Source organism: Macaca mulatta, chromosome 15 (genome assembly GCF_049350105.2).
Source record: "Macaca mulatta isolate MMU2019108-1 chromosome 15, T2T-MMU8v2.0, whole genome shotgun sequence".
NCBI lineage: Eukaryota > Metazoa > Chordata > Mammalia > Primates > Cercopithecidae > Macaca > Macaca mulatta.
Window position 1 is genome coordinate 47,482,939 of NC_133420.1, and position 21,981 is coordinate 47,504,919.

The 21,981-nt window shown below is 38.0% G+C and overlaps 1 protein-coding gene and 1 non-coding gene across 16 annotated transcripts in view; one reads left to right on the forward strand and one right to left on the reverse strand.

Annotated features, from left to right (window-relative positions):
• The window catches only part of LPAR1 (lysophosphatidic acid receptor 1), a 171,266-nt gene that overhangs the window by 132,823 nt on the left and 16,462 nt on the right, over positions 1 to 21,981 (forward strand).
• On the reverse strand, positions 8,868 to 8,977 carry LOC114672883 (U6 spliceosomal RNA). The gene has a single exon (XR_003723417.1). It is a non-coding gene; the product is annotated as a U6 spliceosomal RNA (small nuclear RNA).

The window sequence follows — 21,981 nt, forward strand, 5'->3', positions numbered from 1 at the left end:
TGGTTTCCTGGTTCATATGATAGTTATGTTTGTAATATACTATAGTCTGTTAAGTGTGCAATAATAGTATGTCTAAAAAAAAGTACATACCTTAATTTAAAAAGCTTATTTCTTTAAAAATGCTAACTATCATGTGAGTCATAAGTCATAATCTTTTGAAAATATTTTTTCTTTTACTTAAATTTAAAAAAAGTATCTTAAGTTGTTTCTTAGTTTTTCAAATCCTCCCCTTTTTTTTTTTTTTTTTTTTTTTTGGATAGGATCTTCTCTGTTACCCAGGCTGGAGTGCAGTGGCACAATCTTGGTGCATTGCAGCCTCTGCTTCCCAGGCTGAAGCAATCCTCCCACCTCAGCCTCCCAAGTAGTAACTGGGCCACAGGTGTGCACCACCACGCCTGGCTCACTTTTGTATTTTGGGTAGAAATGACATCTTGCTATGTTACCCAGACTTGTCTCAAACTCCTGGGCTCAAGCAATCCACCTGCTTTGGCCTCTCAAAGTGCTGGGATTATAGGCGTATGCCACCATGCCCTGCACAGGTCATGATCTTTTTGCTGGTGGAAGGTCTGGCCTTGATGTTGATGGTTGTTGACTGATGAGAGTAGTGGTTGCTGAAGGTTGGGGTGACTGTGGCAATTTCTTAAAATGAGACAGTAATGAAGTTTGCCACATTGATTGAGTCTTCCTTTCATAAAAGATTTCTCAGTAGCATGTGATACTTTTTGACAGCATTTTACCCACAGTAAAACTTCTGTCAAAATCGGAGTCAGTCCTCTCAAACCCTAGTGCTGCTTTATCAACTAAGTTAATGGAATATTTTCAATCCTTTGTTGTCATTTCAACAGTGACAACCAGGATATATTCTATCTCCAGAGACCACTTTCTTTGCTCCTCCATAAGAAGCAACTCTTCATCCATTAAAGTTTTATCATGAGATTGTAGCAATTTAGCCACATCTTCAGGTGCCACTTCTAACTCTAGTTCCTCTTGCTCTTTCTCCCAAATCTGTACTAACTTCCTCCACTGAAGTCTTGAACTCCTCAAAGTCATCAATGAGGGTTGGAATCAACTTCTTATAAACTCCTATTAATGTTGATATTTTGGCCTCCTCTTATGAATCATGGATGTTCTTAATGGCATCTAGAATGGTGAATTCTTTCCAGGAAGTTTTCAACTAACTTTGCTAAGATCCATCAAAGAAATCACTATCTATGGCATCTCTAGCTTTACAAAATGTACTTACTAAATAAGATTTGAAAGTCAGAATTACTCCTTGATCCATGGGCTGCAGAATGGATATTGGGTTAGCAGTCATGAATACAACATTAATATCCCTGTACATGTCCATCAGAGCTCTTAGGTGACTAGATACATTGTCAGCGAGCAGTAATATTTTGAAAGGAATCTTTGTTTCTTAGCAGGTCTCAACAATGGACTTAAAATATTCAGTAAGCCATGATATAAACAGATGTGTTATCCAAGCTTTGTTGTTCCATTTATAGACTACAGGCAGAGTAGCTTTAGTATAATTTTTAAGGGCTGTAGGATTTTTGGAATGGTAAATGAGCACTGGCTTCTGCTTAAAGACACACCAGCTGCATTATCCCCTAACAAGAGAGTCAGCCTACCCTTTGAAGCTTAGAAGCCAGACATTGACTTTTCCTCTCCACCTATGAAAATCCTAGGTGGAATTTCCTTTCTGTACTTATTGGTCAGTTATGTTGTGAAACTAACCTGCTCTAAAAATAACATTTGGGTTGGGCGTGGTGGCTCATGCCTATAATTCCAGCACTTTGGGAGGCTGAGGCAGGTGGATAGCTTGAGCTCAGGAGTTTGAGACCAGCCTGGGCAACACGATGAAACCCTGTCTCTCCAAAAATTGCAAAAAATTAGCCGAGCATGGTGGCAGGCACCTATATTCCCAGCTAGTCCCAGCTACTCGGGAGGCTGAGGTGGGAGGATCACTTTTGAGCCCAGGAAACAGAGGTCGCAGTGAGCCGAGATCACACCACTGCACTCTAGTCATGGCAACAGAGCCAGGCCCTGTCTCTAAATAAATAAATACATAAATAAAACACTTTATTTAATAAATGAAGCAAAACAAAAAGATCACTTGTCACAGATCACCAGAACAGATATAATAACGAAAAGTTTGAAATATTGTGAGGATTACCAAGATGTGACACAGACACAAAGTGAGCACATGTTGCTGGAGAAGAGGTGCCACTATCCTTATGTGATATGGGGCTGCCACAAACCTTCAGTCTCTAAAAAATGTAATGAGCATAGTGAAATGAGCTGTGCCTGTACAAGTAGGTGCTAGGATCATGTAACTTATACTGTTACTGAAACACCAGGGGTTTGGTCTAGGTCCTGCTGCCTGCTGCACAGAAAGCCAATCACTGAGATGCCAAGCATTGCCAAGGAAGAAGGCTTTACTTGGGTGCTGCAGCTGAGGAGATGGGAGCCAGACTCAAACCCATCTCCCTGACTGACTAAAACCAGGGGTTTATATAGAAGGGAAAAAAAAGTCACAATGTGTAAGAAACAGGAACTAGAGAGGGGCAATGATGCAATCATGACGAGTGAGGGATGTGGCATTTGGTGCAGTGATCTGGTGAGTTTCACTTCTTTGATACTTTTTTGAGAGGCCTGAAGGTCCTTTCCTAAGAAACGAACTCAGATAAAATAAATATAAGTTTCAAGTAAGCTTTAAAACAAAAAAGGTCAATTTCTATGTTTATCAAAAAGAACAGTCTGTGGAACAATGGGGTTGGTTTCAATACTACCCTGGCATCTGATTGGTAGTTCTCTTGTCCCTTCTGAAATGGAAACTATAAGACTCCTTGAACATTTTTCTCTATGTGACCACACCAGTTCTTCTGAAAGGATGCTGGTCACACCTGCCCTTTCCCTTCAATATAGTTCTTTCCAGGAAGGGCAACTCCAAGAGCTGGCCCTTTGCATTTTCATGGCCTCTTAGGAAGTCGTATTCGTGTCAGGGAATTCCTGGTCCACAGAAGAAAAGGTACTTCCTCATAGTGCTTAGGTAACTTCACTAACTAATGAATCTCTCTGAAATACCAGAATGTTCCATTCAACCTCAAAATGTATTTTTTCCTTTAAGGTTATTCCGCTTTATATTTCCCTTTGGATTTCTCTTGAATATAATATATGACAAGAGACTAATTTCAGTAGTAATTTCCTGTTTTAATACTTTATGATGAAAATAATTATAATTCAGTACATTTAAATTTTAATAAAATAGCATCTAGACAATAACTTATTAGTATCAATTTACTAATATATAGTTAATTATAATCCATATAGATTTATTAATAGTTTATTAAGCATTAATGAATTATAAAAATATTTAAACAAATGTTATTTTAAAATAATTTAAGTAAAATATTTTAAAATAGCTTACTATTTATAAACATTTAGATATTTAAAATTAATAATAATTTAGTTCCTAGTTTAAATAGAAAAATGTTCCTAAAATATGCATAAGGGAAAAAAAAAGAAAAGAAGAACACACTATTTATTTCCGAAGAACAAGTAAACAAGAAGCAACTGATGAGAAGCAGAATTATTTGGGTTGGATATAAGCCTTAGCCTCCATCTTCTGTAGTGTAATTTTCTTATGAATCTATTTTAGCTTTTCCCTGAAATCAGAATAGCTGTGTGTGTGTGTGTGTGTGTGTGTGTGTGTGTGTGTGTGTTTTGTCAAAGGTTAAGTCTTTCTTTTTTGATGTGAAAGTTTTAGAACAATTAAACTGATGTAAATCAAATTACTGTTCTTTGCATAGTAAGCCATCCTTATGCTCTCTGTAGTTTCTGCTCTTTCTGTTTTAATCTCTGCATTATTATTAATAAAAATTATTTTCTTCTGTAAAGATAACATATGATCAGTACAGATATATAGGGAAATATTAAGAATCAAAGAGAGAAAATAGTAACCTGTAGTCTCACCATGTAAAGAAAACACATATCCTTTATCTGAGATTTTCCTGTTGTCCAGACATGTGAATGTCAAGAGAGAATATAGAATTAATGAATCAAAACAGTTTCTGTGAACTCATATAGATGTTGCTTTACTGGAACCTGATTTTTAACATTGTTATAGAAAAGTCTGGGATCAGTCTGATTATTCTCCCTTTACAGGTAACCTGTTTATTTTGGCTGAGGTGGTTGTGTGTTCTTTATCCCTATAGTTTATTCCCTTTCTTTCACCAGAGTCTGTTCCATTAAAGACCAAGAATGATTACCCCTTACCTTTTTACAGAGCTAAGGGTATTAGAACCATCAGTGGCTCAGGGCCCATCAAGTCTCCAGTGAGTCATTCTAGGTTGTTCACCATATATCTCTGTTCATCTTAGCTTCTCTCTTCCTCTCTTGATTTTTCGCCGGACAGAATATTATCAGGAATATTTATTGTTTATGACATCGGGGCCATCAAATTCTTAAATAAGATTTAGTCCTTTCTCAGAGGTAGTATTATCCTTTTCTCCCTTTTGTTAAAGTGATATGATCAATGTAATTTTTAACATTTTTCAAATATATATCAACTTTTGAAATCAGATAGCTGCATGTAATACCAGAAAATGTACGTTCATAGAAGTTGTTTTGTTCTTAATTCTAGTTTTTTAAGTTACATAATTAAAATGTTAATGTGAATCCATTTTGCATCAATAAAGGATTTTTATATCATAATTTTTAGAAACTTCCTTTATCCTTAAGTTGGCCTTCAAAGCATATATATCCAGTGTCACTCCATAGATACTTTGGTTTTGCAAGTAAATATATAGTTCATTTACTTTATGTGATGTATTTGTTATGTTTTGTATTTGTTACGTTTTGTATTTGCCGAATATACTTATGCATTTTATGTGGAAAAGCATTTTAATTTAAAAAGTTTCATTCTAGAAGAAAATAAGCTGTTTTAAAAGTATTTTGATAACTGATTATGAGCCATAATAGTATTGTTGTTGTGAAGCATTTTATTTTCCTAAGTTTCAGAGTCAAACTCAAGAAAAATATTTTAATATGAAAAAATGTTCTACCACACAATGATCAGAATATGTACTTTTATTAGATAATATTTGGAGGTGACCATTTTGGCATATGTTTGGTTGGTACTAAAAATGAAAAGATAAACGTGCATTCCTAGCACAGGCTAAAATTATGTAGATGATACTCTTCATGATTATGTGTCTTTAATCAGAAGTAATCAGAAGTTTTCACCCAAAGAAAAGAACACACGGCTTGAAATAAGTTTTTTAAAAACATCACCAGTGTGGGCCGGGCGCGGTGGCTCAAGCCTGTAATCCCAGCACTTTGGGAGGCCGAGACGGGCGGATCACGAGGTCAGGAGTTCGAGACCATCCTGGCTAACACGGTGAAACCCCGTCTCTACTAAAAAATACAAAAAACTAGCCGGGCGAGGTGGCGGGCGCCTGTAGTCCCGGCTACTCGGGAGGCTGAGGCAGGAGAACGGCGTAAAAACCCGGGAGGCAGAGCTTGCAGTGAGCTGAGATCCGGCCACTGCACTCCAGCCTGGGCGACACAGCGAGACTCCGTCTCAAAAAAAACAAACAAACAAAAAAAAAACATCACCAATGTGAATATTATATTATACAAATTAAGAAGTAGGATTTTTTCCTTTTTTTTTTTTTTTTTTTTTTTTTTTTTTTTTGAGGCGGAGTCTTGCTCTGTCGCCCAGGCTGGAGTGCAGTGGCGCGATCTCCGCTCACTGCAAGCTCCGCCTTCCAGGTTCACGCCATTCTCCCGCATTCCAGGTTCATGCCATTCTCCTGCCTCAGCCTCTCGAGTAGCTGGGACTACAGGCGCCCACCACCACGCCTGGCTAATTTTTTGTATTTTTGGTAGAGATGGGGTTTCACAGTGTTAGTCAGGATGGTCTTGATCTCCTGGCCTCGTGATCCGCCCGCCTTGGCCTCCCAAAGTGCTGGGATTACAGGCGTGAGCCAGGGCGCCTGGCCGGATTTTTTCCTTTTTTTAATGAAACACATTACACCAAGGTAGGAAGGGTTAACATCATCCTACATGTAATAGAAGACAGAGAGTGGACCAGCAATGTAGTCAGATGGTTGATTCTAGAGTTCCAAGGATCTTAGAAGTCCCTAACATAAGCAGGGAGAATTTTGGCTTTAGAGGTAACATCTATCTTGTCCATAGAACTTGATGTATTTTTGTGCTATAACCTTTACTAATCTGATTTCTTGAAATGTTTTACTTTGTTTCCAAATCCATTGCTACCTATGGTGAAGTTTCTGACAAAGAGCATGCTCCTGGATTATAATAGCTCCTGTAGAAAGCTTATTACATGTCAAGTGTTTGAGATACAGAAATTCATTTGGTTCTTATAGCACTGCTATAAATTAGGTATTACCATATCCTTTTCATAAACAAAGAAACTGAACCTCAGGGTATTGAGCCAGGACACTCAGCCAGCAAGTGCACACACTGGCATGTTCTAGCCCAGGTAGGTTCACCACTATCTGTCTAGGAAAAATAATTCCGTAGAACATAAGACACTGAGGAAATGTTTAGAGCCTTTTAAATCTTTACATATGACTGATAAGAAAATGGAAACCTTTTAACTTTTACGGTAAATGGTGCAATTAAGGTGTTTATACTTATTTATAAAACATAGCAGGCTGGGCGCGGTGGCTAACGCCTATAATCCCAGCCCTTTGGGAGGCCGAGGCAAGCGGATCATTTGAAGTCTGGAGTTTGAGACCAGCCTGGACAACATGGTGAAACCCCGTCTGTACTAAAAATAATAATAAACAAAAATTATCTGGGTGTAGTGTCACACGCCTGTAATCCCAGCTACTGGGGGAAGGTGAGGCAGGAGAATCGCTTCAACCTGGGTGACAGAGGTTGCAGTGAGCCAAGAGCATGCCACTGCAATCCAGCCTGGGTAACAGAGTGACACTCCGTCTGAAAAAAAAAAAAATAGCAAAGGCATATTTTGTTTTAAATGCATGTTATTGTACAGTGTACCCAACCATCCATATATGACCTAGCACTTCTCAAAGGCAAATTATCTTGCCACTTATGCAGACTTGGAATAGGATAGCGTGGTGAACTGAGGAAGAAGTGAGAGCATGTTAAGTTGGTGGACCATGATCGGCATCAGCCAATTTTCATATAGTTCCTTTAGTTCCAGGGATTTGTTATAGCTGATCTAAGAGGATGCTGAATGAACAACAATAAATAGTTAACTCTGCTTTTCTTATTTGTGTTCCGTACCAGAGGTGGGAAAGAAATGAATAATTCCTCTAAGTGGAAATGGTCCATGCTCCAGAGGGTTTATGCTACACTTGAAGTGTCTTCCTTCTGTCACTTCCTCTCCTCTCTACTTTGGGGTTTGTGAGAGATTGGAGTGTGTCATACAATATCCTCTTTGGATTGTGAACTTGCTTACAGTTTTCAGAGCACTTTGAAAGACATCTGAATCATAAGGGATAACACAGGATGGATGAGAAGAATTAAAACCTGTAATAATGTATAGAATTATCACTGGGTGTGGTCCAGGTTGTCTTTCAGACCTACTTCTCCAGCCACTCCTATTTCAAAGATGTGGCAGTTAAGGTCCAGGAATTTCTGGTGATCCACATTCCTAGTTAAGAGTCAGAAACATGCTCCAGTGTAGTTCTGTCTCCGAATGAGGTAGCTCATAGCCTAGGGCTTTGCTGTGAACTTTATGCTTTTATTTATATTGAGTCATTTAATATGCAGAACCTCAAAGATATTGAGGACTTTTGGGATTATACTTCAATTTATTATGTCTTTGAATATACCTCTGAATAATTTTCCTTTTGGTTGCTCTCTCATTACAATACACATATGACTTATCACAGTCTACTGATATCAACGTTTTACCACTTGGAGTGACACATGGGAGCCTTATTTTCATTGAAACGCTTTTACCTTTCCCTCTTTTAAATATTATTATCTTGAGTATCAGATGGTGTTATAATGTTTGTTTCAGTCATCTAATATGTCTTATGAAACTAATGAGGAGAATCATCTATCATATGTAGCCATATTTCAGCTTGTTTTTTTGTTATTTTCTTTCCTCATGCTCCAAGATTCCATCTTCCATCATTTTCTTTCTGTTCAAAAAACTTATTTTAGCAATTTTTAAAAGGTCTGCTAGCAACACAATCTTTTTGTTTCTTGCATCTGAGAATGTTTCTATATTCTCTTCATTCTTGAAGTATCATTTTCCTGGATATAGAATTTGAAGATGACAGTTCTTTGTTTTCAGCACTTGGAAAATGCACCTTGTCCTTCTGGCCTGTATGGTTTCAGGTAAGAAATTTGCTGTTATTTGAGTTGATGTTTCCTAATGGGTAATATATTGTTGCTCTCGGAATGTCTGAATGCTTTCAAGACTTCTTTTTTTCAATTCACTTCTCAAAATTTTAATTATGAAATGTCCTGATCTGGATTTCTTTGGGTTTATCCTGTTTGAGATTTATACAGCTTATGAATCTGTAGATTTGTATTTTCTTGCCAAATTTAGAAAATTTTAAGTCATTTTTTTAAATATACTTTTTCAGACCCACTCTCTTTTTTTCCCTCTGTGCTGGACCTCTGTAATATGAATGTTGAACATTTTGTCATTGTGTTACAAGTCCTGGAGGGTCTGCTATTTGTCGGGTTTTAGTCTATTCTTGTTCATAGTGAATAAATTTGGTAATTCTGTTGATTTGTTCTCAGGTTCACTGATTCTGTCCTTTGTTGCCTTCATTTTACTATTGAACCCACTAAGTTTATATTTGTTGTACTTTTTAGTTTTACAATTTCCATTTGGTTGTTTTTTTAATTTCTTAAAAAATATGGAACACGTCACGACTTTGCATGTCACCTTTGTGCGGGGGACCATGCTAATCTTATCTATGCTGTTCAAATGTTAGCGTATTTGCTGCTGAACTGTGAGCGCTGTGGTTCTTTTTTTGTAACTTCTAGTTCTTGGCTGAGATTTTCTGTTTTTTCATTTGTTTCTAAATAATTTGCAATTATTCATTGCACCATTTTGAGGATGGGTGCTTTAAAATATTTGTCAATAAGTTCTTCATCTGATTCATCTCAGGGTTAGTGTCCATTGTCATTTCAGAGTCAAGTTGTGATTTTCCTGATTTTTGGTTTGATGGGTAATTTTTCATTCTATCCTGGAATTTGGCTATGGTGTTAGGAGACTCCGAGTCTGATTTAAATCTTTTGTTTTAGTAAGCAGTCATCCCATTTAGGTTTAGCAAGAAAATCCTGGCCTAATTTTGTGGGCTGTGCATCCAATAACAATTACATTTTCAGAGACTTTGTGGTGCTATTTTGGTCTGCTTGGTTTATCTGGGGCTGCTGGGGTTCCTCCTGGTACCTGCTGGTGCTGCCTGAAGGAGTGGAGCTCCTGGGTAAAGCCTCATGATGCCTCTGATGGGGGTAGAGGGAATACAAACAGATATCCTGGAGACAGGCACTAGTGCTGAGGACTGCCCCTCTCTCCAAGGAAAACACTTCCCAGGTGGAGCCTTTTTTGTGGCAGGATCCCCTTTGCTAGTGATGCAAGGCACCTGCTGTTTCTTATTGGAGGAAGGAAGTCTTAGGCTTGGTGAGTAAGGAGAGTGCTTTCCTGTCTCATAGTCAGCAGGTATATTGGTCTCACGCTGCTAATAAAGACATACCTGAGACTGGGTAATTTATAAAGGAAAGAGGTTTAATTGACTCCCAGTTCCACATGGCTGGGAAGGCCTCAGGAAACTTATAATCATGGTGGAAGGGGAAGCAAACACATCCTTCTTCACAAGGCCGCAGGAGAGAGAAGTGTTGAGCAAAGTGGGAAACACCCCTTATGAACTCATCAGATGTCGTGATAACTTAGTATCACAAGAACAGCGTGAGGGTATCCACCCCCATGATTCAGTGACCTCCCACCAGGTCCCCCACAACACGGGATTATGGGAACTACAATTCAAGATGAGATTTGGGTGGGGACACAGCCAAACCATATCATCATGGCTCCTGCTCCATTTTCCCTGGCTAGTACCGCTGGCCAGCCTGGTAGTGTTATTGGGACTCCCCTTTGGTCTGAGTGGGAATGAGCCTATTTGGGCTGGCCACTAGGATGAGGCTCTAGAAACACTGGGCTTGGGTGACCTTCTGTGAGGTTGTGGGTTGTAAGACACTGTCACTATGACATTCCTCTAGTTGTGAGGTATCTAACCAGTTCATCTTTTGGAGTTCTCTGGCTTCTTTCTGTGTTTTTTCTAGGGTTTATATTTATACTTAGCTGGGAGGAACAGGGAAAAAGTATCCATACAATCTTGTCCAGACCAGAATTCTTGTGCAGGGATTATTTTTGGGTAGAGGTGGGGTGGGAGAAGACCCGTAAGACTACTCATAATAGAAAAAATGAATTTGGTTAGTGGCTTTGTTTCAGTAGAAAGTTCTCTATTTCTTTATGTTTCTACCTTTCATAGTTCCCTGTAAACAAAACTGAAATGCAGTCCACCTGCCTTCTTTCTTCCCCCTACTTCATAATCACGCTGTGATATGGTTTGGCTGTGTCCCCACCCAAATCTCATCTTGAATTGTAGCCGCCACAATTCCCACATGTCATGGGAGGTACCTGGTGGGAGGTAATTGAATCATGGAGGTGGGTCTTTCCCATGCTGTTCTCATGATGGTGAATAAGTCTCATGAGATCTGATGGTTTTATAAAGGGCAGTTCCCCTGCACACACTCTCTCTTGCCTGCTGCATGTAAGACATACCTTGCTCTCTCACCATGATTGTGAGGCCTTCCTAGTTATGTGGAACTGTGAGTCCATTAAACCTCTTTCCTTTATAAATTACCCAGTCTTAGGTATGTCTTTATTAGCAGCATGAGAACAGACTAATATATGCTGCCTCTATGGGCTTCAATGAGCTGAAATTCTTACATCTTTAGGAGTGTGGAGGAAGAGTTAAAGCCTCATTTTCAGTTTTGCCACTCTTGTCGTAGTGGGAATGTGAGTCAACAAATACTCTATCTTTAGGCCACCACTTCTCCTTCTCACCACTTCCTCCTAATCACCTCTTGTCAAATTCACCGGCTGGGAAAAATGAGCTTTTAAAGACAGTCAAATCTTATATGTCAAACTCAAAAAGGGAAAGAAACCCTAAGTGTAAATGCCATCTGGCTTTATTTACTCATCCTCGCCCATCTCAGAAACATTTTGAGCAGATGCAGGCTTTCACTCTAAAGAGCAGTTTATAGGAACAGATTGAAGAAAAGGTTTGTTTTAAACATTTCAGCACTATAATTAGATTCAATTAAATTTGTCACTAAGTGTTCTGTAACTTAAGATGTCCTAGCCCTTGGCACATATGAGCAAAAATCTAAAAAACACAGGGAAGGTGCTGATGAAGGTTTTGGATGAGGGTTCAAATAACCAAATACTACCTTCACTTTTAAGATATATCTAAAAGAAAAATTTAAAGTAGTAAATATAAGTCTATAAAATACAAATGGAATTCTTAAATTTCAGGAAACACCCAGAGATTCAGAAATGAATCATATTTCCTCATTTGTTGGGCATTAAAAATGTAATTTTATACTAGTGATAGCAACAGGGTCAAGAAAGCCTGGGAATGGTGCCAGAAACTGTAACATTGGTTCTTCTTTAGATGAATTTATGTGTGACTATAAATGCTATGAAATGTTCTCAGGTAGGAAAGTACTTGTGGCACAGAAGAAAATTCCTGTTCTCTTGAATTTTGGGGGAAAATTTTATCATAAGTTATTCTAGGTATGAAATGATTTACAATTGTAATTTTAATTTTAACATGGTGGAAGTGAGAAATATGGATCACTAAAGATGCTCACATCCTTTTCCCTGGAACCTGTGAATATGCCACTCCACATGGCAAAAGAGACTTTGCAGATGTGATTAAGTTAAAGGCCTTGAGACAGGGAGGTTTTATGCTGGATCACTGGCTTTGAAGATAGAGGAAGGGTCCATGAGCAGTGGAAGCTTCTGGAAGCTGGAAAAGTCAAGGAAACCGATTCTTCCCTGGATCCTAAAGAAAGAATTACAGCCCTGCTAACACTTTGATTTTAGCCTAGCAAGGACTCACATCAGATTTCTGACTTCTAGAATTATAAGATAATAAATTTGGGTTATTCTGAGTCACAAAATTTTGTGATAGTTTGTTACAGCAGAAATAGAAAATGAATACAAATAAGTGAGTTATTTGAAAGAGTGTTGCTATTTGTCTCATATAACTTTTTATGTAAAAGCATTATCTACACCACTGACTTTGCCCTGGGAAAACATTTGGCAATGTTTGGAGACATTTTTTATTTTCGCAATTGGGGCTGTGGGGGGTGGTGGTGTATTACAGGCATCGAGTGGGCAAAAGCCAGCTGTGCTGCTAAATATCTTACAATGGAATGAACAGTCCCACAAGAAAGAATCATCTAGCCAAAGTAGAGAAATTCTGAGCTAGGTTAATTTATATACTCAAAGCATGTAGGAAATTGAGGCTTCCCTATTCAGTTTGCTCTAAACTAACTGCATAGTCTAGAGCTGCACTGTCCAATAGGGTAGCTATTAGACACACATGTCTGTTCAAATTTAAATTCATTACAGTTAAACAAATTGAAAAATTCAGTTTCTCAGTTGCACTCATCATTTTTCAAGTGCTTGATAGCCATATGTGCCTAGCGGCTACCACATTCAACAGCTCTGATACAGAACATTTCTATCATTGCAAAAAGTTCTATTGAGTGCTGATCTTCTAGACTCTTGCTACCCAAAGTGCTGTACATGGATGAGTAACATTAGCATTACCTGACAGCTGTTAGAAATGCTGACTCTCATGTCCCACTCCAGACCTACCGAATCGGAATTTGTGTTTTAAGAGATCTGTCAGTGATTCATGTACACATTCAAGTTGGTGAAGCACTGGTCTAGGTGACTTTCTCTTGCTTTCTTTCTCTCCCTGTCATTTCCTTTCTCCTCCCTCTGCTATTCTCTGCACTTATGTTTCCCGTTTAGCTACATAAATGCCTTTCTTCTCAGCTTCAGTTTCTGGTCTCCTCAAGCCAGGTCTGTGTTTTATTTCATCTCTATATTCTCCCAAAGACACTGACCACATTGCATTGCACAAGATAGCTGCTTGACACTATTTATGGATCAAATGAACTTCTGAAAATTCTTGGTGTAGATAATTTTCGTTTTAACTGAATGGATGGATGCCATCATTTTTACTTTGTACTTTAATTCAGACATTTCCTAGAGTTTCAACTGTGAAAAAAGATAGTCATTTCAAATGTCTAGAAATTTCATAGTAAATTGAAGCTTCCTAATGATTTCACATTGTGAAGAAGGAAACTCATCCTAAGTATCCTATATTCTGATTCTTTATGTGTAATAAAATGTAGCCAGTATTTCCATTCTTAACATTAATTCTCCAGAACAATCATTTGGGTAATGGAATAATTTGTATTATATTTTAAAAAAAACAATTATCTGATATTTGTCCAAGGAACCTAAGGGGATTATCAGGTTTTTGGTATTTATCAAAATCTGTTACTTTACATGATGGTTACAACTACAAGGAATTATCTCATTTTTTTTCTTTGCACGAATGCAGTGAAAACACTCATAGGATGTTTTGGAGTTAAGGTGACACACATTATGTGAAAGGCCTGATTTTATGAATACTGCATCTTACAATAAAAATAAGAATTCGGTGCTGCAGAAAAGGAGCAAGTTAAAAATTCTAGTTTAATTAGCCAGAGATTTCTCAGGCTGTTAAGTGATCTCCTTCATTTTGCAGATGAAGAATTTGAGGCCTAGAGAAGTTGGTGCTAGTCAAAAGATCAAACCATTGCATGTTTTGTGGAAAGGACAATATTGGAGGCTTGCTTTTAAACATAGCTGTCTTCATCTCGTAAATTTGTGCTGTAAACCAGATGACCCTTGAGGACCCTTGCAACTTTTAAAACATTTTAAATCCGGTTCTCCCACTCTAAATATAGTATTCTTAGAGTTTCATACTGCCTCACTGTAGACTATTTCTGTCTGGAGAAAAGGATGGGTAAATGGATGGAAGCTGTCACTACAATACTAGTACAAAAGTTAGATTTAAATTCATGTTTCTTTGCACATGGTAATCTACATAAAAATGTTTTTACTTCATATGTAAATGAATAAAAGTGCCAAGTTATGTTAATTCTCTGATAAAATAATTTTGTAATTCCAAAGCTACTGGGCAAAGTCAAACAGACACATATTTTTTAAATTTCTAAAAGCAAAACTAGCACTGGAAAAAATAACTTGGTCTAGAAATATTGGTTTGTATTGCTTGGAATTGTAAGCGTTGTGCTGTTTTAGGGTCCTTTTTACCCTTCAGGATAGAGCCTTGGCTTTCACTGGACTCCCAGAGGCACCAGTGTCACAGAAATGAGTCACTAGTTTTTTCAACTCTTGAAATACGTATCTGAAGACCAGTGAAAATCTGACTTGTCAAGACTATGATTCTAATTACTAGGGTTTCTTGAGCTCACTGTTTTTGCTATTAAATATTTTCTTCCTTCCTCCAGAAATTCTGCGTTTGAGGATTTTATGTATCCCTTGTGAAATAATCCCCAAGTAATGAAAATTCAACAATAACAGCAACGCAGAGACAATGATCCTTGACTACAGTAGTGTGGATATCTGCTCATTAAAAAAAAAAAGAAAAGGAAAAAGAAAATCAAAGGCCTTATTTTAATCTATATCTAGTTATTTTTTCTACTTTTAAATGTTTCTCCCTGTCTTTCTAGAATTAGTTCTCCAGTTATCTTTTTCCTTCTACCTTAAGTTGTCTTATCTTCAAAGACAGTGTGATGGAGCTTAGTAAGGATGCTATGATTTGAAGAACACAGATGCCTCTAACTTATGGAAGAGGAAGCCAAATGCTGTTCCACTCTCAGATAAACAGATGACACGGATGCAAAAGTTTCTCCCTATAAGATCTGTTTGTAATTCTGATGCGTAAGAACTTTGCCAGCATGCTAAGGGGGTTGAAGCATACTGTATTAGTCTGTTTTCACACTGCTGATAAAGACATACCGGCGACTAGGCAATTTACAAAAGAAAGAGGTTTATTGGACTTATGGTTCCACATGACTGGGAGGCTACACAATCACGGAGGAAGGCAAGGAGGAGCAAGTCACATCTTACATGGATGGCGGCAGGCAAAGAGAGAGCTAATGCAGAGAAACTCCTGTTTTTAAATCAGATCTCATGAGACCCATTTGCTATCACGAGAACAGCACAGGCAAGACCCTCCCCATGATTCAGTCATCTCCCACCAGTCCCTTCCATAACACGTGGGAATTATGGGAGCTACAAGATAAGATTTGGCTGGGAATACAGAGCCAAACCATGTCAGGTAGGAAGGCAGGATTCAGGAAAATAAATGTCTCTGTCTGATTAAAGAGTTCACTAAAAAGTTACATATTCAAATACAAGTCATTTAACTCACCCCCTCCCAAATTTTAAGTCATGCTTCAATGTATTCTGTGTTTACTTCAAGTTCATACAGTGCTTAAATCCCAAAGTCACCAATCTAGTAACCTCACTCTGGGTCATCCTTAGTGTAGTATTCTACCAGATCCTTTCCTTTGTTTTTCTTGCCTACTTAAGTGTAGGGTTACTTTCTAGATCATACCATGGAGTACAATGGGGAATGTTGTAAAAATCAAATACTTAAGTGCAAAACACAAAATAAGTTGTAATTGAGTTATAATCAGACTAAGCAAATAAAAAGCATTCTGAGATGCCTTTTAAATGTTTCAAATGTGGGTTGCCCCTGATAAATTTAATTAGGCATTATAAAGATATATAAATGCATTTAAAAGATGTAATTGCACCTCAAAACTTTACATAGTTAAAAATCAAAAGGCCACAAATGACCTGAATAAATAGCAGGAGTCTGAAAACTAACTGTCAAAAAGAAAATTGTCAGCAATGTTTTTGAAAATAAGAGGGCCCTAGAAAGTATCCAGCACAGTTAAAAATCTTTCGTGGTAACAAGAATAATTATGAGCAGGACTTGAAGTTCTTCATTAGCATCATATACCTGGATTAAATGGAGCAAGCACATTTCTCCCTCTAATCTAAACTGGAAGCGAGCACTTTACTGGTTTACAGTTAAAGGAAGACAAAGGAATTGACCCAGCTTACATCTTCCCTAATGAAATTTTTCACTCTGTAAACCTGATCTGATTAAGATCTTTGACAAAGAAATGTATACGAAATGGATGGGTGAATGGCATGAGAAGCAAGAGAAGTGCCCAGGTGTCCCAACGGCTGTCTTTCTATTCTTCACACGGGGCCAACATGAAGCCCCTCTGGGCTGCATCTGGTTCTCTTTTGTTGCTACTTTATTTCTTAGGAAAATTCTTTTTATTGTTTTTTAGCCAGAACTGTTCTGCAATGAAATTCTCTCAGTGCTGGCCTTTGCCCAGCAGTCCAGCTGTTTCTGTAGGGTGGGGTCCAATCTTACCGAGGTGGCCAGAGTGCATCCAGCTCCAAACACCCCCGGTCAGTGCTATGTGGTCTGATAAGTCTCCACCAGACCCTCCCAAGCTGTAACCTGTGAAAAACAGAAATACAAGGCCTGCATGTTCGCTCCCTAAAGAGTTCCCTCCCTGGCTTATCTGTTTTCCTCAAACATCTCAACTAGGTCAGGCCCTGTCATTGAAAAACAAGTGGGTTTCCCCTAGTTTCCCAGCTAAGAAGATCTGGCCTCTGCCTTAGGCCCTGACTGGGGGTCCCCGTGCAGCAATAACTAATTGTGCAGCCTACACAGCCAAGTGACCAGGCCCTAGTGTCTGCCCGAGAGGAGAGGTTGGAGCAAGCCACCCAGAAGCTTTGCTGGCTACACCTGGCTGTGGGCAGCTGTTCTGGCTATGTAGGGGCATCCACTACACCCTGTCTTCCCAGGCTCTCTAAAGCCAGAAGGATTTCATCCTTTTCCAGAATGTGGTACTTTAGCAGGCTGAGATAGCCCATTCCTCTTAGAAATTATTCCCCTTTACTTGAAGGATGGTAAAATAAAGGACCATTTAAACTTTTAAACTTACCTCAAATTCTTTTTCAAATGAGATAGGGTCTAAAATTAAGACATTAAAAGCAAATCCTCATTTTAGATTTTTTTTTATTTTTTAAGACTAGGTCTTGTTCTGTCCCCCAGGCTGGAGTGCAGTGGCGCAATCATAACTCACTGCAACCTCGACCTCCTGGGCTCAAGCGGTCCCCACACCTCGGCCTCCCATGTCGTTGGGACCACAGATGTGCTCCACTGCACCTGGCTGGTTTTTTTTTTTACTTTTTCTAGAGATAGGGTTTCACCTTGCTGCCCAGGCTGGTCCTGAACTCCAAGGCTCAAGCGATCCTCCCACCTCAGTCTCCCAAAAGACTGGGATTATAGGTGTGAGCCACTGCACCTGTCCCTTATTTTTAATTTTAAGCAAAAAGGGGACTGGCTCTGAAGTTTAAGAATTCATCAAGAAATGCTGATGGGTGACTTCAGCATCGTTTCAGATGAAAGGACAGCCTGATGTCACTCTGTGACTAGGGTAATGGCATTGTAGGGAGTACAGCTTCCCACTTTGCTATCTCTAGGTTGGGAGAACCAATAACAGTTCACCCAAAATATCCACATTTCTTGGAGGCCTAACCTTTGGGTATTCACTGAAGAGGAAAAGGAAATAAATGAAGGGAACCCATTAGGTGGCTCTGTGCTTCATATTCCACTTGCAGTGTCTCATTCAGTCCTCACAATAGTGCTGAAAGTAGATCATATCCCCATTTGACGCATAAGGAAATTGAGGCTGGACAAAAGTGAATAACTTGTCCAATGTCCCATAAGCAGTAAGGAAAAGAAACAGTATTTGACCTCAGGTCTGTCTCTTTCCTCCTGTAAAAGATGAATACATACCTTTTAAAGTCCTCCAAATTATGCAGCCTTGGAGATTAAAAGAAATTTTATTTCCAAGATATCTCTAGTTTTCTTCCTCCCCACTAACTAGCTTCTTGAGTTCCCATGTGAATATTGTCGTTCATTTCCTTAATTATTAAAGAAAAACATGTTTCTTTTTTTAATGGTAAATAGTGTTTAATAAAGGTTTTATCATTATTTTAAAAACATTTTTAATGAAGTTCTTTCCATTGAAGCATTTCTAATTTATTCTAATGAAGCATTTCCACAGAATTAAAAAAAGTAATAATTTAGGGTTAGTTATCTACATCAATATCATTATCAAAGTCCACTGTCTGTCTTTCCTCTTTTCTCCTCCTGCTTAGACCAGGGAGCATAGTAGATGTACTTCATGCGGGCCAGCACCCTGAGGCCACGTGTAAGCAGGTGGGAAAATGATGTCCATGAAACAGACAGTCCCATACCACTTTTAGTTACAAACACTTACCCTGGATGAGAGCAGGAATTGAGACCAAGTTTGTGTCCCAGTGGGTTCCAGGACTTTTTTTCCCGTCAATTTCCACCCTGTCCTGGGCAGGCTTAGAAAAACGTATTTCTTACCAAAAAATTTACAAAAACAATGTTTACATTAAAATTTAAAGTCCATGCAACTGCCTCTGGTTCCTAAAGGTAACTGCTGCCAATGATTTGGTGTGTATCCTTCTAGACATTTTTTGAAATGCACATAGGGTACACATGCATATAAGACCTATAGCAATTTTATAATAAGCGACCTATTGTAAATGATGTAACTTTACAGACTTAATGTAATGTGCATATCTTCCCATGTGGGTAACTATGGTAGAGCAGTGCCAATCTGCTTAATGGCTGCTTACTACTCCACTTATGTATCCTATCAGTGGATATTGAGATAGTTTCTAATTTTCTACCATTATGAATATTTCATTGAACATTTTGTGGTCGTATTTTTATATGCTTCTTCAAGTATATCTGGATGATACACTTCTAAAATGGAATTGTTGAGTAAAAAAGGACATTATACATTTAGATAGATATTGCCAAATTGCCCTTCAAAAAGATGGTCAAATGACTCATCTATCAACAGTGTATGAGTGTGCCCATTTATTTATTACCATTATGTCATTAGTAGGAGCATTTTAAATCTTTCCCACTCTGCTAGCTATTCTTTTTAAGATCAGAATAACATATTTAATACTGATGAGCTTTAGTTCTGAAGCCAAAGCACTTGCTAACATTTCGTCCCTGGATCAACAGACTCAACCACCCAGCCACAGATATTGCTGGACAATCATGGGTTTCCCCAGGAAGGGCACAGCCTGCACCACTAAGCTTATTGAGTGTTTTTGAGCCAGCCAGCCTGCCTGCCTGCCTTCCTCCCTTTCTCCCTTCCTTCCCTCACAGAGTGAGACTTCTCTTGGAGTCTCACTCTGTCACCCAGGCTGGAGCGCAGTGGCATGATCTCAGCCGACTGTAACCTCTGCCTCCCAGGTTCAGGCGATTCTCCTGCCTCAGCCTCCCAAGTAGCTGGGATTACAGGCACATGCCATCTCACCTGGCTAATTTTTGTATTTTTAGTAGAGATGGGGTTTCACCATGTTGGTCAGGCTGGTCTCGAACTCCTGACCTCATGATTCACCTGCCTCAGCCTCCCAGAATGCTGGGATTACAGGCGTGAGCCACTGCGCCGGGCTGAGCTATGAGCTACTTTATACAGGTAACAAGAAGAAGAAACTAAAGATGGTTGGTGCTGGCCTTTCTAGTGTTGGTCAATCTCTTCCTCACTCTCTCTCTCTGTCATTCTCTCTTTCCTACTTTATTCAACTATAATTGACATATAACATGTTGTTGCATATATTGATAGTTTGTTTCTTTCTATTTATTACTGACTAGTATTCCATTGATCACAAATACTACTGTATATTCATCTGTTGATCTGTGGATGGACTTTTACGTTGTTTCTAGTTATTGACTATTACAAATATTTTGCTCTGAGCATTTCATACACATCTTTGTGTGGACATATTCTTTCCTTTCTCTTGGATAAATATTAAGGAGTAGAATGGCTGAGTCATATGATATGTGAATGTTTAACTTTTGAAGAAGCTGCCAAACTGTTTTCCAAATAATTAATACCATATTACATTTTCACCAGCCGTGATGAAAGTTTCAGTTCCACTATATCCAAGTCAGCATTTGCTAGGGTCACTCTTTTAAAATTTGGACATTCAGTGGGTGTGCAGTCATATCTCATTGTGGATTTAATTTGCATTTCCCTGATAACTAGTGAAGCTGATCACCTTTTCATATGCTTAATGGGCCATTTATACGTTTTCTTTTGAGAAGCATCTATTAAAATATTTTGCATTTTAATTGGATTATTCATTTTATTATTGTATTGATATATAATGGGAATCTAACTTTGATATCCCTCCCTCAACCTAATGTCAAATTATTCCAAGACTATTTATTGAGCATTTGATCTTTTCTTCATGTTTTAAAATATGTATTAGATTTTGTTATGCAGAGATTCATTTTTGGATTCTAATGTGTGCCACTAATCCTCCTGCTAGTACCAAACTAGCTTAAACCTGTGGCTTTATATCATGTTTTAATGAGATAAGCCCTTCATTAACTTGCCCCTGCAAATGCGTTTAATACACTAACTAATTTTGAAAGAATTCCTATTTTAAAAGTATTGAATCTTCCCCTTCAAGAATATGGTACTAGCTCCATTTATTTAGGTATTTTTTCTTAAAAGTTATATAATGTTCTTTATTGAAGAATAACATAATTTTGCTAAATGATGATTATCTTGCAAATGACACCTACATATTTATTGTAAGAAATCCATTTAGTTTTGCACTTTAATTTATATATGCCCACTTTTCTGAGGTACAAATTTTTTTCCAATAGTTGATTGAATAGTTATCGGGTATTTTAGTTTCTCTATTAACAAGTAGGCAATCTGAAGACAACTTATTTTCAATTGTTTATCAGTTTTTTTCTTTTCCAGCTTAATTCATTGACTAGAATGTCAGTACAAACAGATATCCTTTTCGTATCCCTTATATTAATGGAATACTTCTAGTATATCATTGTTAAATAAGATTTCTGTTGGTTTCTAATAAGTTTTCTGTAATTTCCCCCTATTCCCAGATTACTAAGTGTTGTACTTGTAATTATATTTTGATTTTTTGTTGGTGGTGTTTTATCTTCCTTTTAAAAAAGCAAATGTTAGATTTTACCATGCTAGTCATTGGTGCTAATATTTTTTCTTAATAGTGTGGTGAATTGCATTAAGCGATTTCCTAGTGTTAACCCTTTTTAGTTGTATCATAGCATTCTGCTGACGGATTCAATTATACTCATGAAGTTGACGGTCTATACAGTTATTCTCAAGGAAAGGTGGTACTTCCTGCTGAGTATTCTCCAGGGACATTTGGGAATGTGAGGGAGTAGTTTTTGCTGGCCACAATGGGCAGGGTGCTAAGGACCCTATAATTCATGGAACAGTTACCTGCAACAAATAAGTTTTTCATCCCCAAAGCCAACTCCGATCCCATTGAGAAAAACTCATCTACAGTTTTGTGGTGGAGAGATTTGTTTTGTCAGTTTTTTATAGTTTATTTTGGTCTCTTAGAATGAGTTGGAATTTGTTAAAACATTTTAGTGCTTGGGGAACAATATAAATTCCATAGGAAGTAATACGTCCCTTAGGTTTGATAAATTTCATCTACAAATCAATCAGAATCTGTTGCCTTTTGAGGGGGTGAAGGAACTTTTTTAGTAATTATATACTCTATGTTTTTTGTTTTGGGTATATTCAGATTTTCAAACTATTGCATCAATTGTTATAGTTTGTTTCCTTAGAAAAACATCAATTTTAGCCATACTTTCAAACTTATTGGCAAATAATTTCATGTAACTTCTTCTAGTGTGTGAACTTCATCAT